Source organism: Hemitrygon akajei, chromosome 21 (genome assembly GCF_048418815.1).
Source record: "Hemitrygon akajei chromosome 21, sHemAka1.3, whole genome shotgun sequence".
In the NCBI taxonomy this organism is placed as follows: Eukaryota; Metazoa; Chordata; class Chondrichthyes; order Myliobatiformes; family Dasyatidae; genus Hemitrygon; species Hemitrygon akajei.
Window position 1 is genome coordinate 20,658,928 of NC_133144.1, and position 16,703 is coordinate 20,675,630.

General features: G+C 43.7%; 1 protein-coding gene across 2 annotated transcripts in view; it reads left to right on the forward strand.

Annotated features, from left to right (window-relative positions):
- The first annotated feature begins 3,279 nt into the window (after nucleotides 1-3,279).
- LOC140714142 (casein kinase I-like) overlaps nucleotides 3,280-16,703 on the forward strand; it is a 195,196-nt gene continuing 181,772 nt past the window's right edge. For both annotated transcript variants that reach the window (XM_073024968.1, XM_073024969.1), the window contains exon 1: nucleotides 3,280-3,408. The gene's annotated coding sequence lies outside the window, so the exon portion shown is untranslated. The remainder of the gene's footprint in view (nucleotides 3,409-16,703) is intronic.

A 16,703-nucleotide genomic window follows, 5' to 3' on the forward strand; every position in this document is an offset into this window, starting at 1 on the left:
ATCATCAAGGCCCTCCACCATCCAGGCTGTGCTGCCATCACAAAGGAAGTACAGGAGATTTAGGTCCCACACCACCAGGTTCAGGAACAGCTAGAACCCTTCAACTATCAGGCTCCTGAACCAGCGTGGATAACTTCATCCATCTCAACACTGAACTGATTCCACAATCTATGGGCTCACTTTCAAGGTCTCTACAACTAGTAACTTCAGTATTATTTATTAATTTATTATTATTACTTTTTTTTGTGTTTGCAGTTTTGTCTTCTTCTGTACACTGGTTGGTTGTTCGTCACTGATTCTGTTGTGTTTCTTTGCATCTACTGTGAATGCCTGCAGGAAAACAAATCTCAGCGTAGTATTTCGTGACATACAGTTCATGCACTTTGAGAATATAAATTTACTTTAAATGCCTGGAGTGAAATGAGGACTACTTTCTTTCCCTTATCAGGGAGAGAGAGAGCCTGTGGTATGTCAAATTACCGGGTGAACGAGTAGTCGTTGGGGTACTGCAAGTCTGTGTCGTTAGTGATGCTTTGCTGCATGCTTGAGTGCTCTGTGGAGGGTGCCGATGCTTTTTTGCTGGTGGGGAGGGGGAGGGTCGTCGTTTTGCTGCTGCTTACTTTTGGGAGGGGGAGCTGGGGGGGTTTTGGGGTTCTAACATTTAACTGTCATTCATTCTTTGGGGCACTCCTCTGTTTTTGTGGATGTTTGCAAAGAAAAATAATTTCAGGATGTATATTGTATACATTTCTCTGACATTAGAAAACAATCTCCTAAAGCAACGCTCCAGGCATGGAATTTGTCCACAAGGGAATTCCAACAGGTCTATATTGATTATTATGAAAAAGGAATGAATACCATTTGGCAATCATTCAGAGCTGTTAAAAATCGCTCTTCTTGAAAGCATGCACCAGTTCACTTTTCCAGCTTCAAATGGCGAAGCGTGTCAGGTCAAGAACTATTTGTCGGAAATACAAAATTTGGGTCCCTTAGCCAAAAAGTTGATAGATACGTTGCAATCAAGTCTACTCTTAATTTTTTAAACTCCAGCAGATACAAACCCTCCTCTAAAGATAACCCACCCAGTCTATAACTGGAGTCCAAGCAACAATGCCTGCTGGTCATAGCCTGACAAAATGAAAATGATCCATTTATTCTCAATGTTTTCTTTCAACTCTGTTTGCAATCATCAATAAAATAGTTAGGAAATTACTCATTGCATCCAGAGCCTAGTCTTCTGCAAAATATGAAACACAACACAGGGATCCTTCTGCGTCTCCAGAACTTTGCGATCCGTACAGTTAGATGCTTTCAAAAAAGTTTTCCTTTTAGGACAATTTCATATTTTGCCACTTTGTATTTCATTTGCCTGGGCTGTACGGTGTATCCAGGGAGGGGTAGCACCTCTGGAGAAGGGGCTTGTTGTGTCCAGTCTTTGGCAGCTCACTCACCTTTCAGCTCCAAGTAGCTGTTTGCTCACGACAGCGGCCACATCCCAGTTCACTGCTTCGACAGGTGGGCTAAACCAGGTGAAGCTAGCCAGTGGCCTCATACCCCAGTGAGACAGGGGCATGCCTGTCCTAGCATGAGAAGTCAGACTGGGTGGATGCAATCTACAGTGAGATCCAACAGTTAGGAAGGCAGTACTGCCATGCTTCATGGAGAGTGAAGGGTGTGACAAGGCACGGAGACATCATGGTCATCCATTGCAACCAAGGAAGACCCCAGCTTGCAGCACTTGTTCATACCTCTGGACTCAGACTTCTGAGATCGAGGGAGTGGAAGTGCCCCAGTACAACGGCTTTTCCATTTAAAAAACTTTACCGCACAGGTTTCCTGTCATCGTCGGACATGATGGACAACCTCCACCATTTCAGTTGCTAGAATTTGCCTCTTCCCTCATAGCCTCATTATGCTCTCAATGTCAATTATATCTTTATGTAAGGAGACCTAAACTTTATTAACCAAAACCATATACTCTTTTTGCCATTAGAGTTCCTCCTTTATGTTAATTGATAGCCTCATGTTGTTGACCTAGAATGTCCATAATTGACATCATAATCTATGGTGTAAATGTTAATTGTACATTAAAAGAAAAGCTGAGGTAGGTGCAGTGCGAGTTCTATTGAAGGAAGCCTCCATGCCAGCAAATCAACTTCTGCTTCTTGTAAAATTTAATGGTGACTGGCAGACCAACATTAGGTGCGTCATTCTACCTATTGAGATGGCGTGTGGAGCAACGAGACAGGATCCCCTCCTCCTTCCCTTTCTCCTATCCTCTCCAGCCCTTTATCTTTCCTACCCATCTGGCTTCACCCATCACCTTTTAACTATCATCCTTCCCCCCCCCCCCCACCTTTTCATTCTGGCAGCTTCCTTCTTCCTTTCCAATCCTGAAGAAGGATCTCAGCTCAAAACTTCGATTGTTTATTCATTTTCATAGATGTTGCATAGTTCCTCCAGCATTTTGTGTGGGCTATGTAGCAAATATACACAATAGTTGCCCCCCTCACCGAACTCAAATATCAAAATGTCTAATGCTTTACAGATGGTCAAATATGCATACATTACAATGACAATAATATCCTGACAAACATTCCATATCAACCTGTGCCTGTCCCAATTATCTCAATTTAGCAATTAGATATTTCCTTCGCACTTCATAGAAATTGCATTCAATGTATGGTGCACCATGCCTTGACAAGTGCACTCCCCACAAATGTCTGTATCATGCATATTAATTCAGAACAAGGAATTAATCAACCTATAATGTTCAATATGTAAATGTGTAAGTATAACTGTTCTACACGAGGAAATCAGCATTTTGTGTGTGTTGCAAGTATAACCGTTCCCTCCTTTTATACCCATCTCCCAGTTGAATTCCCACCATTCTGAATTTCATATAAACACCAGCCTTTCTTTGCATTATCCAAACTTTGCTGCCACAGCGATCAAATTGACATTTTAATTATGGCTTTCAACTCCCCTTTATGCAAAGGCACCACATTTCTATCCTTAATTTCAAGTGATTGCTTGCCTAGTATGTCTGCCACTTAGTTCCCTTCAACCTCAAACTTAGACAGGTCTCAGAACAAAAACACAGACAAGCCCAGACCCTGCAGCATTAGCAGATGGAGTTCAATCTCAAGAAGAACGTCTCGCTTACAAACCAACAAGGCGAGGAAAGCTGTGGTGACTTATGACGCCATGGAGTAACGTGACGTCACCGAACACGGGGCCACTGATCCGGAAGCGGTTGCGTCCCAGCGGACGGTATAGCAGAGCCACTTCCGGTTTGGCTTCGTTGGCTTTTGCTTTTCTTCCGGAGGAGGAAAAAACAGAAAAAGCGGAGGGAAAGATCGGCGGAGAGCGGCAGGCGGCAGATCCGGCCCCACAGCACCGTACACGGTGAGAGCCCGCCGATCACAGCAAGGACCGGGAGGGAACGCGATGCGACGGTATTGGGAGCAGACGGGTGTGGAAGGGACACGGGGACGGGAGGTCCGGGTTGAGGAGTGAGGTTGGTGGGGGGAAAGGAAAAGGGGAGAAACGGCGGTGGAGAAGGAGCGGGAAGATTCGGGGTAGGAGGTGGAGGAGCGGGACGATTAGGGGTAGGAGGTGGAGGAGAGGGGGTATGTGACAGGAGAGGGAGGACGGGTGTAGGAGAGGGGTCGGTGGCTGGAGAAGAGGAGGAGAGGGGAAACGGTGGCTGGGAGAGGGGAAGAGAGCAGGAGAAGGAGGCGGTGGGGCGAGAAGGGCGGGTTCAGGCGGAGGAGGAACGGGGTACGGGCAAGAAGAGGAGGGAGTGGGTAGGGGTACGGGAGCAGGTGGAGGAGGAAGTGGGGGAGAGGGGGCGGGGGCGAAGGAGAGGGAGGACAGACAGGAGGCGGTGTGGGGAGAAGGGGGCAGGAGGAGGGGGAGGGAGGCCGTAGGGGGAAGGGAGTACAGGGGCAGGAGGTGGAGAAGAGCGGGAGGAGCAGAGAGGTACAGAATCGGAGTGGGGAGAGATATTGGGTAATAGCAGAGGGAGAGAATTGAACAGTGCTGTGTGGGGGGCATGTGTGGGATGGTATGGGTGGGTATAAAGCATAGAGACAATATGGAATTAGAAGGGGGGTGAAGAAATGAGAATGGCATGGTGGTGGGGAAGGGTGTAGCGGGGGTGGACTAGTTTAATAATGGACTGCTAGAGGAGAAAATATGCATGAGGATGGTGCTGTTGGGACGGTGAGCCTAATGGATAGGGTGGAACATAAGTTTGGGGGCTTGTTCAGAGTGGTGGACGGTATTAGGATGGTGGTGGCAGGTTGCAGTTTGTGGGAGGGAGGGGCAGGTGGAGGAAATATGGACGTGAGATGCTGGCAGAGGTGGAGGAGGAGCTGGTTGGGCTGCTGGAGGTGTGGGGTAGGCAGCGGAGGACTGTAGTGGGGCTGGTGGAGGGAAAATGAAGATGGGATATGAGCAAGTGGTGGTGTGGGGGTGGGAGAAGGAGGTTGGAAAGGGAACAGGGAGAGGAGAGCAAAGTGTAATAGAGAGATGGAAGGAAAGGTATGTGGATTCTGGCAGCAAGGAAGAAGGAGGACACGGAACTGAAGTGAGGACGGGGGAGGGAAAGGAGATGAATCAGGAATGATTTGCCTGACGACTAAATGCTCTTATGTTATGTAAATGAGCTTATGACGGGGCTGTAGAAATAACTTGGACTGCGAATAGAGAGCAAAGCGAGTTGGAACGGGCTCTGATGGGTGTTTAGGTGCAGCAGGCTGAAGGGGGCAATGTGCAAGTGAGTTGGCTCACCTGAGAGAGGGCAGGTGGCATGTGGGTGGTCTGGGAATAGGAATGGAAAATAGTTGGAAACAAAGTGTTCAGGTTGGGAAACGTCTGGGATGAGGATGGTAATGTTGAAGAGTGGTGATCTTGAGCAACACACACAAAATGCTGGAGGAACTTAACAGGCCTGGCAGCATCTATGCAAATTAATAAATAACAGTTGCTGTTTTGGGCCTAGACCCTTCTTCAGGACTGGAAAGGGAAAGGTGGGGGAAAGGGATGGAGGACAAGCTGGAAGTAACGTGATGCCGGGTGTGTGAGGGGGACTGCTTTCCGCAGGGATCACTTCCTCCGAGATTCCCTTGTCCGTTCGTTCTTAACACTGCGAACGACAAAAATGCTACACCTGCCCATTCACCTCCTTCCTTACCTCCTTTCAGGCCCCAAACAGCTCTTCCAGATGAGGCAAAAATTTCACCTGCGGATCTGCCAGGGTCGTCTATTGTATCCGGTGTTCCCGATGTGGCCTCTGCGTTAGGCAGACCCAATGCAAATTAGGGGACCACTTTGTTGAGCACCTCTGCTCCATTTGCTAAAAGTGGAATTTCCCAGTGGCCAACCATTTTAATTCTTATCCCTTTTCTCGTTCCAACACATCGGTCCATGGCTTCCTCCTCTTCCACGACGAGGCAACTCTCAGGGTGGAGGACCAGCACCTCATATTCTGTCATGTTCACCTCACATCCTCCAACCTGATGGCATGAACATTGATCTCTCCTGCTGGTAAAATGTTTTCCCCTCCCCTCTTCTATTCTCCACTCTGGCCTCTTACTAGTTCTTCAGCTGCTTTTTTCCTCCCCCCCCCCCCCCCCCCCCCGATCCATTCCCTTTTTCTTGTATGGTCCACCCTCCCCTCCTCTCTTGTCAGATTCCTTCCTCTGCAGCCCTTTATCATTTCCACTCACCTGGCTTCACCTGTCACTTTCCAGTATCCTCCTCCTTTCCCCCCCCCCCAACCCCACTTTTTTATTCTGTTGTCTTCCTCCTTCCTTTCCAATCCTGAAGAAGGGTCTTGACCCAGGATCGACTTGTTTATTCGTTTCCATAGATGCTGCCTGACCTAGTGAGTTCCTCCAGCACTTTGTGTTGCTCTGGATTTCCAGCATCTGCAGAATCTCGTGTGTTTAGGTGTCATTAACTTGCAATGCAGCTTCTTTCAAACAGCCGGATTGGAACTTAATGGGCATGATGTGCTGTGCTTAAAGTTTTGTATTTACAAAAAGAACACTGAATTGATTTGAAACCATTTCAGGAAACGTGAGAAGTATGAAGTGAGCTACTTCATGGTCTTTGATGCTTTTATTTAACTGAGCCTGGGGAGGTGCTCTGCAGCAGGGCCCTGCTGTTCTTGTCTCTTTGATGTGAGTGTTGGAAAGTGGGCTGTCCTTTGGTATAAGATGCATTGGCATTTAACTGGCAGCACCAAGGGTATGTTTTCTTCACACTGCTGGTGTTGAGCTCGCTGTCAGTGATTTGATGGGGTGATTGGAGGATATACTGAGGATACCCTAGCTATATATGACATTTGCAGAGTACCATAGTAATTTTATGTATTGCACTGTACTACTGCTGCAAAAAAAGCATATTTCATGACATGTGAGTGATGATAAACCTGATTCTGATGTGGGTCTCCATTGTGGACTTAGAGTAGGAAGAGGGGAAATCATGGTCAGAAAAAGGTAAGGAAGAGGGCAGGGAGTGGGATGCACCAGAGAGACATTTTGGAATGATCAATAAACCAATTGTTTAGAATCAAATGACCTTGCCTGGTGTCTCAGGGCTGAGTGTGTTTCTGCCACCTGTCCCTCACCCATTCTGCGGCACTCCACCCTCACTATTCCCTACATCCTCTGCTCCTGCCAGATTGGCAAACTCGCTCTCCGCTCCACATCGACAAATACAGTACTGTGCAAAAGTCTTAGGCACCTTAGCTATATATATATATATTCTTTTTCAAGGTGAAACTGTTCAGAATTTGAGAAGTACAGTTCCTTATATCTTACAGTGACTCAGAAGGAGATCACATCAGCTTTCAGGATCAATCCTGTTGGTCCTTGTTCCCCTCTAACTCTCTGTAAAGCAGAGTTCATTTTCTCTCATACGTGGCTGTCAGAGTTCCTTTGATTCATTTTCCTGTTAGACCATGCTGAGGGGTGGTTTACACTCACTAATTGACGTCTCTGGGATGTGGGAGGAAAGTGGCAGGCCCAGGGGAAGCCCATGTGGTTATGAAAAACATGCAAATGCCATATTGATTGAATCTGGAGCAGTGAGACAGCAGCACTGTGCTCCCTGTGTCATTGAAATTACTAAGCTTGAGTAGATAGGTTTTTGTCAGAGATTCGCTTAAGTGCTTGAGAAGGTTGGTCTGATGGGTTTATGGGGAAAATTGGGATGAGGATATGTATACCAGCAGAGATAATTTGAGCTCAGAGACTTTTTGTGGGATAGGGAATGATGGATTTTAGCAGCTAAATAGAATTTGTAAATACCAAATTTGTAAATAGAAAATATTCCAAAAAATCTTTAAAATTCAAAGTCACCATATATAACCATGAGATTTATGTGCTTGCGGGCATATCCAATAAGTCCAATAATGATGATAGAATCATCAACTGGGTGGACATCCAGTGTGCAAAAGATAATATGCAAATTAAAAAATAAAGGAAAATAATAATTAAGCAATAAATATTGAGAACATGAGATGAAGAGTCCCTTGAAAGTGAGTCCATAGGCTGTGGGAACTTTTCAGTGATGGGGCAAGTGATTTTTGAGTGAAGTTATCTCCTCTATTTCAAGAGCCTGGAGGCTGAGGTGTAATAAGTATTCCTGAACCTAGTAGTGAGAGTCCTGAGGCTCCTGTACTAGCACCAGCAGTGAGAAGAGAGCATGTCCTGGGTGGTGGGGGTCCCTGACAATGGATTCTGCTTTCCTGCGACAACGCTCAGTGTAGATGTGCATTGTGGGGCGAAGGGCTTTGGACATGATGGACTGGGTTGTATCCACTACTTTTTGTAGGATTTTCCATTCAAAGGAAAATTCAAGGGAATGTTTTCATTCCAGGCTGTGAGACAGCCAATCAATATATTCTTCACCACAAGTGTGTCAAGGTTTTAGATTTGGGCTGAAATTCTTCATCACGAATCCTGATGAAGGGCTTTGGCCTGAAATGTTGACTGTTCATTCATTTCCATAATGCTGTTTGACCTGCTGAGTTCCTCCAGCATTTTATGTGTTTTGCTCTGGGTTTCCAGCAAATGCAGAATCTCTGTCCTAAAAAATTTACTACCATTTCCATTCTATTCTCCTATTACCTTGAGGTGAGTCTTGCCAAGTGTTTGCAGTTAATGTTGTTTGTTTGAGTTGTAATTGAGTTTTGACTAATTGCTCATAATTCCCTCTCAATCTTTATATCCAACTGCCCCGCCTTACATTTTTAAAATTAGTTATATGCAGTCTAATCAAGATCGATAACAGCAGTGGAAGATGGGACTTTATTCAATAATCAGAGGGATATTTTATATTCTTCCTGAGCATTTAATTATAGCAATTAGGAGGCCTTTCTTTCACTCTACACATTTAATCAGAACAGGTTCTTTCATTTACTTTAGCTTGTGTTTAGAAAGTCCGGTTGGTAGAAGGTGATATGACGTTACCAGCAGGTGGGTGGAAGAGGTACTTGTATGTCACCTGTTTCCCACGAATTTGAGCTCAACAACCTGTATCCACATTGTGTATCTAAGGCTTGAGGTGTTCACATATGTATTAAATCGATGTGTGAGGAATGGTTCTTTTAAGGATGTTGCAAGACTTTCATGCATGGGCTTGTTCCTTGCACACCCCAATGCCTTGTTTGCTGAAACAGAGCACGGCAACAGATATCAGAGGACAAGCAGTGGTGGCCAGGTTGGTTTCAGTGGCGGTGAAAGACATGCTTACAGACGGCTGGCAGGCATCATTGTGTGCCCATGGCTGCCTAATCAAGTTTTAAACAGACTGGTGATTGGGTCGATTAGATGTTCTGGCAGTGTCAGAGCAAGATGTAAGGGACATTGCTGCTTTGGACTAAGTTAAATTCTGTTGATAGCTCTCTGAAGAACTTTTAGCTAAGATTGTTATAAAAACAATTTATATAGTGCATGCAAACCATAGAGATGTATGTATTTATGCACATTTCATTTCATATCTTTACTTCAACCTCCAACTTTATATTTTATCTAATTCTTTATGCTTTGGAATTGTTTATTTTGTATTTTGTTGTACGACGCACCAGCACAGCAGATTCCTGTGGTGAATAACATTGATCCTTGAGGTGGCACAATACTATGTATTGCTGTGGATCTGCCTCTAGCTTACTGTCATGAATGCTGGACCACTTAAAGTCAGGAGTCCTCTGGAATCTGCTTGAATTATAATTCAGTATTAATTATACATTTATCAAGTTCATAGTGATTTGTTGCCAGCGCACTCATCTCTCGGGTGAAATGGAATGACAGTGTCTCTACCAGGACTGCTCTGTACCATAGTTTGGACCAACACTGGATCTATTTAAAATAACAAAATTAACCTAAGTCAGCACGGTCATTTTACTAAGGTCAGAATTTTCTTCATTATTTGGGTGCAAAATATATTTGCCAACTTTTGGAAGATCTTCAGGTGATTAGTGAGTTGCATGGCATGATTTTATGGGATGTGGCTAGAATGGCTCAGAGCACAAGATTGAGTTGGTATGATGCAATTTCACATGATTTGCTCACGTTGTTTCCTCTGCATTTGCTAATTGTAGGATGGGTTTATATAGCTTTGTATGGTTTCTGTAATTGACTCCAAATTGGCATAGAGTTATACAGGACAGAAACAGGTTCTTCAGCCCAACTCACCCCAGCGGACCAAGATGCCTTCATGACCCTAGACCCTTGTGCCTGTGTTTGACTCACGTCCGTCTAACCTTTCCAACATTTGTACCTGTCTCAGTGCAACTGGGTGGTGCACATTACTGTGGCTAAACTTGACCACGATTGTGCTTGCTTTGTGTTAGCTTGTGGCTTAAAATCATGTCACTGTTACTCTGCAGATTTCCATAATGCTTGGGTTTCTGATTGTCGCTTGCCTCTGGTCAATGTGTCTGCTTGCAGACTTAGAGAGCTATGGCACAAAACAGGCCCTTTGGCCCACCTAGTCTGTGCCAAACTATTGTCTGCTCCCATTGATTTGCACCTAGATTGTACCCTTCCATACCTCTCCCATCCATGTATTTATCCAAACTTCTCTTAAATGTTGAAATTGAACCAGCATCCACCACTTCCGCTGGAAGCTCATTCCACACTCGCCTCCCTCTGAGTGAAGTTCCCCTTAAACTTTTCACCTTTCACCTTTAACCCATGACATCTAGTTCTAGTGTCACCCAACCTTAGTGGAAAAAGCCTGCTTGCATTTACTCGGTCTATACCCCTCATACATATCTATCAAATCTCCTCTCATTCTCCTATGCTGCAGTGAGTAAAGTTCTAGCCAATACAACCCTTCCCTGTTACTCGATTCGCAAGACTCAGAAACATCCTTGTAAATTTTCTCTATACTTTCAGTCTTAATGATCTCTTTCCTGTAGGTAGCTGACCAAAACCGCACACAATGATCAAATTAGGCCTCAATAATCTCTCACACAACTTCAACATAACATCCCAATTCCTGTACTCAGTATTTTGATTCACAAAGGCCACTTCTGAGTACCAGGTTTCCTGTGAGAAGAAAGCTTGCAGACATAAGCCTCCGCTATAAAACAGAAGCTGCTTGTTCTGTAGGTTTCTCACAGAAGTGGCCTGAAGATTCATCCTGACTTCAAAGTTTAAAGTAAATTTATTATCAAAGTACATATATGTCATCATATACAGCCCTGAGATTTGTTTTCTCGTGAGCTGCTCAGTAAATCAAGGACCATAATAGAATTGATGAAATCTGCGCCCAACAGGGCAGACAAACAACCAATGTGCAAAAGACAACTGTGCAAATACAAAAAAGAAAAAGAAAATTAATATGAAGAGCTCCAGGATAATCAAGCAACACTTATTTTATTGATATACTAGCTGAAGTTTTGCTTACAGTTTTGATCATCTTACCCAAGAAAAGATTTACTCGTTATCATCTTGCACTTTATTGTTTACCTGCACTGCATTTTTTGGTAGCTTTTTACACTTTATGTTATAGTTATAGTTTTACTTTTTCTCTCTCAATGCACTGTGTAATGAATTGATCTGTATGAATAGAACACAAGGCAAGCTTTTCACTGTACAGGTGGCAATAATAACCAATACTCATACCAATTTACTTGGCGTAGGAGGCGGGAAATAGAAGTTCTCTGGACTGGTTGCAGGGAAGGTGGCTTTGCAGTGTGAGGAGAGGTTGAGTAGACTGTGACTGTGTTATGCAGTATTTCGTAAAATGAGAGGAGATCAAAAGGTCAATGGTGCAGCACGTGCATGGGTTTTCTCTGGGTGTTCTTTCCTGCCACATCCTAAAGGTGACTTCTTAAGTATAGCCCAGGTATGGATGTGTGGAAGGTGAATAACTGTAGGATGGGGAAGGGGTGTTGGTAGGAGAGAGAAAGAGCTTTATTTATTTATATCTAGGGATACAGTATGGTAACAGGCCCTTCTGCCCTACGGAACTTGCACCACTGATTTACACTTGTGTGACCAATTAACCTACTAACCCATACGTCTTTAGTTTGGAGCACCAGGAGGAAACCCTCGTGGTCACTGGGGACGATCATACAACCTCCTTATAGACACCATTGGAATTGAACCTGGGCTGCTGGTGCTGTGAAAACATTCTATTAACCACTGTGCTGCTATAATGGGTTGATGAGCAAGTGAGATAAGCTGGAAGTAAGCTGGATAAGCTGGAAATAAGTACAGGATTGGAATTGATGGGAGTGCTTTGAGAGCTAGCATAGACTTGATCTGCCAAATGGTCACCAATGCCAGATATAAATATGAGATAAGTGTCGTTCTTACAGAGCAGGATACGGAAAGCTGATGGTCCTGGCTGAGGAGTTATGCTGGGACACAGTCTCAGCATAAGGGGTAGACCATCTTGGGTTCTAGTGAGTCTCTGGAGTCTTCTGTCCCAGAGGCTGTGGAGGCTCGGTGGTTGTGTTCATTCAAAACACAGGTCAGTGGATTTGTAAATGTCAAAGGAATCAATAGTTATGGGAATAGTTCTGGAAAGTGGCTCTGAGGTTGTGATCTTTACAAATGGCAGAGCATGCTCGAAAGGTCCTGTGACCTTATTCTGACAACACAGGGACTTCATAGTTTCTCAGTAGAAATAATGCCTAATTGGAGGTTATGGCTGAAGTCCGACCTGTGCTACATGTCACTTTTCAAGGCTTTGCTCTGTGAGGGTTCACTACTGATGCATAGGATGGTTGTACTTAACAAAGTTGACACTGCTCCCTTGAAGGTGCCCAAGATGTGGATGAAGAGAACAGTCAATTTGAATTTCTGAAAGCTTTTGACAGGGTTTCAGTGGTAGTTAATAGCTGAAATAAAATGTCACAAGGAAGTCCAAATGTAGTGCAAGGTTGGACTTTGGTTTAAAAACAGGAAACTCTGAAATCAAGTAGACGCCCGAGGGATCAATTACTGGATCCTCTATTTATTATTGACCCAGCGGCAGTGACTCTGCTATTGAATATAAAATCTTCCTGGTTAACTGCTGAGGAGCCAGAGCCGAACTAGCCTGCAGTGAGCTTCTGTTAGCATGGGTATTCATTCCAACCTACGGAACATGAGTGCTTGGTGCCATGTGTGGGTCTGCGAGTCAACAGATCAGGTCCTCTTGAGGTAACCTGGTGCCAGTCTGAGATTTCTCCCACAGTAGGTATTGATTGAATCCAGTAAGGAATGTCAAATATGTTCACACCTAGGAATGGTAATTCTGAGCGATAGATCAGATATCTGAAAGATTACCGCACTTGCCTTGGTTGGCCATACTGCCGGTACTGAAGTAAGGAATGATCCGGTGCTGATGTCAGGAAGTGAGGGGGAAGGTTTAAAGGGGTTGTACAGGGCAAGTATTTTACATAGTGGGTGTTATGTTCCTTGAGGGATAGCAGTAAATAAAAAAAAATTGGCATTTAAAAGCTTTTCGATAGACACATGAATAAGCAGGGAAAGAAGAGATATGGATCATGGGCAGGCAGAAGAGACCTAGTTTAATATGGCAGTGCCTCTGCAAAGACATCGTGGACTGAAGAGCTTATTTCTGTGCTCTTTGTTCCATGTTCTTATGCCACAATGTAGTAGTAGTACAATAACTTGAGTCTGATGTGCTCCTGAGGTGTTATTCCCTTAATGGAGAATGCCTGTGCATGACTTTATTTAATGTGGGGAGCCTGCTCCATGGGCAGCAATCACAGTCCTTGCCAGATTGGGGTTAGGATTCAGTGGCGTGGAATGCAAGACCACTGGGGACCCTTCACTGCTGCAGCCTTCCTCCCCCTTCACTGCCATTGTGATGTGTCACCATCTTCCGCCAGCTCCACTGTTGGTTGAATCCCTATTTGTCTGGAGCATCCCCCTTGACCTTACTGCTATAGGTGACCCTACCAGGTGGATAAACTCCAGACGCCATCACTCTCAAACTGTCCTCTTTAGACGTGCAGATGGATCTTTTGTGACAGATTTTAATTTCTCTCCTGTGTCCAACATTACTGCCATGTCTTGAGAGTTTCAATATTGTAAACAGCAGGTTGCTGAATCCTAGTGAGAGAAGGAAAGTATCATAATTCATTCAGAAATGAATTTTGACATTCAGAAAGAATTATTACATTCTAAATTAATCCAAGAACAGGCAAGTGTGAGTGAAAGTGCTGATAACAGGAAAACAATTCGTAAGCACCAGATATCTTTACTAAAAGACTTGTAGTCTAATACAAGCTCCAGATCTCACGCTGATAGAGACTGCGGTCAACAGACTGATGTGAGAATGCTGCTGATGAAGCCACTTGTGTTGCTTTTAGAGCACAAAGCCAAGTGATGGATCTGCTCCGTAATCACCCCGAGTGCATTGCATGGTTAGTTATGGGCTTGAATCGAGCAAAGGCTGGCACTTCAGTACTGAGGGAACACAGCAGATCGGATGAGAGGATGCCGAAGACCCCTCTCCTTGTCTGTCACTGTGAATGACCGTACAGCATTGTTTTGAAAAGAGTAGGCAAGTTCCTTATTGGTCAGTATTTATTCCTCAAACGCAATCAACAAAATGGATTACTGTATCCAATTACATTTTTCTGTTTTCTTTCCCTTGTCTTTCATTTTTATTTATTTCATGTTAAAAGTGCAATATTAATAATTAATTTTTTAAAATTTTAAATGTGAATGCACAAATTTTGGACCCATTTTAAGGCACTGTCATCAGAAAAGTGAAATGGATTTCTTGTTTCAAGTATGTGAGAATGTATTAATTGTTTAGAAAGGACTTGAATACTGAGTCTTCTTGATCCAGACAAGCTTGCCTTTCTCTTCCCTTACAAAATATATCTGGTTATATTTTTGATTATATATTTGGTTAATAATGTATGCAAACATGATTTTTTAACTGTATTTTCATAAAATTAATGTGCAACTGTGCCAGTCGTTCTAATTTTGTGAAAAATATGGTGCATTATATATAGAAGGAATGAGTATAAAGGACCCCATTAAGGTAAGAAGAGGTTTTAGTTAAAAAATTCGGTAAGCTCCTGCTTTTCTCCTTCTGCTGTCCCCTTCAGGATAAATGCAAGTAGTTTTGTGTAAACTGTGATAGTTATGGAGTAGCCTCCTAAATAGTAAAGGTGAATAATGTGTAATTGATTAAATATTAAAAGGTATGAAGGGAGGAGAATTTTAGGGTAATTTTGACTTTTCTCTTTGTAATTATCTTAAAGGTGAACCAGTTTCTGATTGCACAGCAGGTGCCTCGAAGCCTGCTGACATTGCACAGTACTGTATGCACAGTGTGAGGAGTAGGTCTAATTATTTACCTTGGTTCTTCTGGTCTTTTCAGTGAAGTTCCCTTGCTGTGGTTTTTGCATCTAGTAGTAAATAGCTGTAAATCCTTGTTGATTGGAAGCTGAGCATGGCCTTGTGTCTGTAATGGAGAGTTAGTCATTCACACAATGGACTGTGCTTCAAGACCATGTTGGTCTGTGTATCTCTGTGTCTGTTGCTGCAGCAGGGAGGATATTGCACTTCTCATTTCCCTTCTTCCTTGTTAACATACATTGGCCTTCCCTGTAATTTCACTGTCATTCTGATTTAAATGAGAACCAAGATGTGGCTGACGTTGTCTATTTTTGCTGTTGAAACTGCCGAGGTAAAGGCAGAATGAAAAACAAAAAAGTTGCTTATTTTGGGATTATAAATTTTTCGGGGTTGTTTCCCTATATAAATAGAAGCTGCTTCCATTTACACATGGCTTTCTGCTACCGGGATTTCATTCATTACAAAAAGGCATCAGATGAAAATTACAGATTTGCAATCACTTCCTTCAACTTTTGAGTGTTCTGCTGTCTGAAATTTCTAATATTTATTGAGCTGTGGAATGTTAGCTCACTGAGTGTTTTTCTTCTCACTATGAACGTGGTGTTAGGAGTGGAGAACAAAGCTTGCTGCTCTGCCCCCTGGTAATATCTGTCAGCCACTGTGTCTCAGGAGTGAGTGTGAATTCTCCCACTTTCCGCACCAGTCACTTGGCTCCCCTTTTCTGAGCAAGACTTGTCAGTTTCTGTTGGTTGTGAAAATTTGTGTACCTGTCTAAAAGACCTAAAACTAAACCACAGGGGGATTTTCCACCTTGCGTTTGCTTTAAGTCCTCGTATGCCTTTGCCTGCAAAATTGTGGCATCCAATCTTTGATTTGGCATCATTTGGAACTCTGTTCAAAGTGCGTATATGTATCCAAGCTGGCTGGTGGTGTAGTGGCATCTGCGCTGGACTTTAAGGTGAATGGTCGCAAGCTCGAATCCGACCACTTCCTTGCACACTTTCCGAGCTAGCAGCTGGTCCTCATCAGATGCTATGGAAATGGCAAAAATACAGCCCATTGCACCACAAGCCGTGAAAAGGAACAACAAAAACATATGTCACCATTTTCTTGTAGGCATTCACAGTAGAACAAAGAATTACGATAGAATAAATGGAAAAACTACAACCTTGAAAGAACACAAACCATGCAGACATAATAATAAATAATATTTAGAGCGTATGTAGAATCTTTGAAGGCACGTTAGCGTAGTGGTTAGCACAACACTTTACAGTATAGGCGATCAAGGTTCAATAGCCACTGCAGCCTATAAGGAGTTTGTACATTCTCCCCGTGACCGCATGGGTTTCCTCTGGGTGCTCTGGTTTCCTCCCACAGTCCAAAGATGGACTGGGTTGGTAGGTTAATTGGTCATTGTAAACTGTCCCGTGATTAGGTCAGAATTAAGCTGGGGGTTTGCTGGCCATCGTGGTGCAAAGGGCTGGAAGGTCCTGCTCCACACTATCTCAATAAATAAACGAGCCCATAGGTCCTCTGAATCAGAACGTGTGCACCCTCCACCTGCTATCTTGCATTGGCTCTTGGTTCTGCATTTTCATATTCTTGTTTCCGATACCGTAGATCCTTAAACTGGTCGGTACAGTGATGGTAAGTGCATGCAGCTTGATTTCCTTTATTGAGAGTTAGAATATAACGGCATAGAGGTTATGTTTGAATTATATGCAGTGCTTGTTAAGACTTAGTCTGTGGTATATAAAACTCACACAAAGTGCTGGAGGAACTCGACAAGTCAGGTAGTATCTGGTGGGGAATATGGAGGAGAATATGTCAGCCTGAGACTCTCTATCA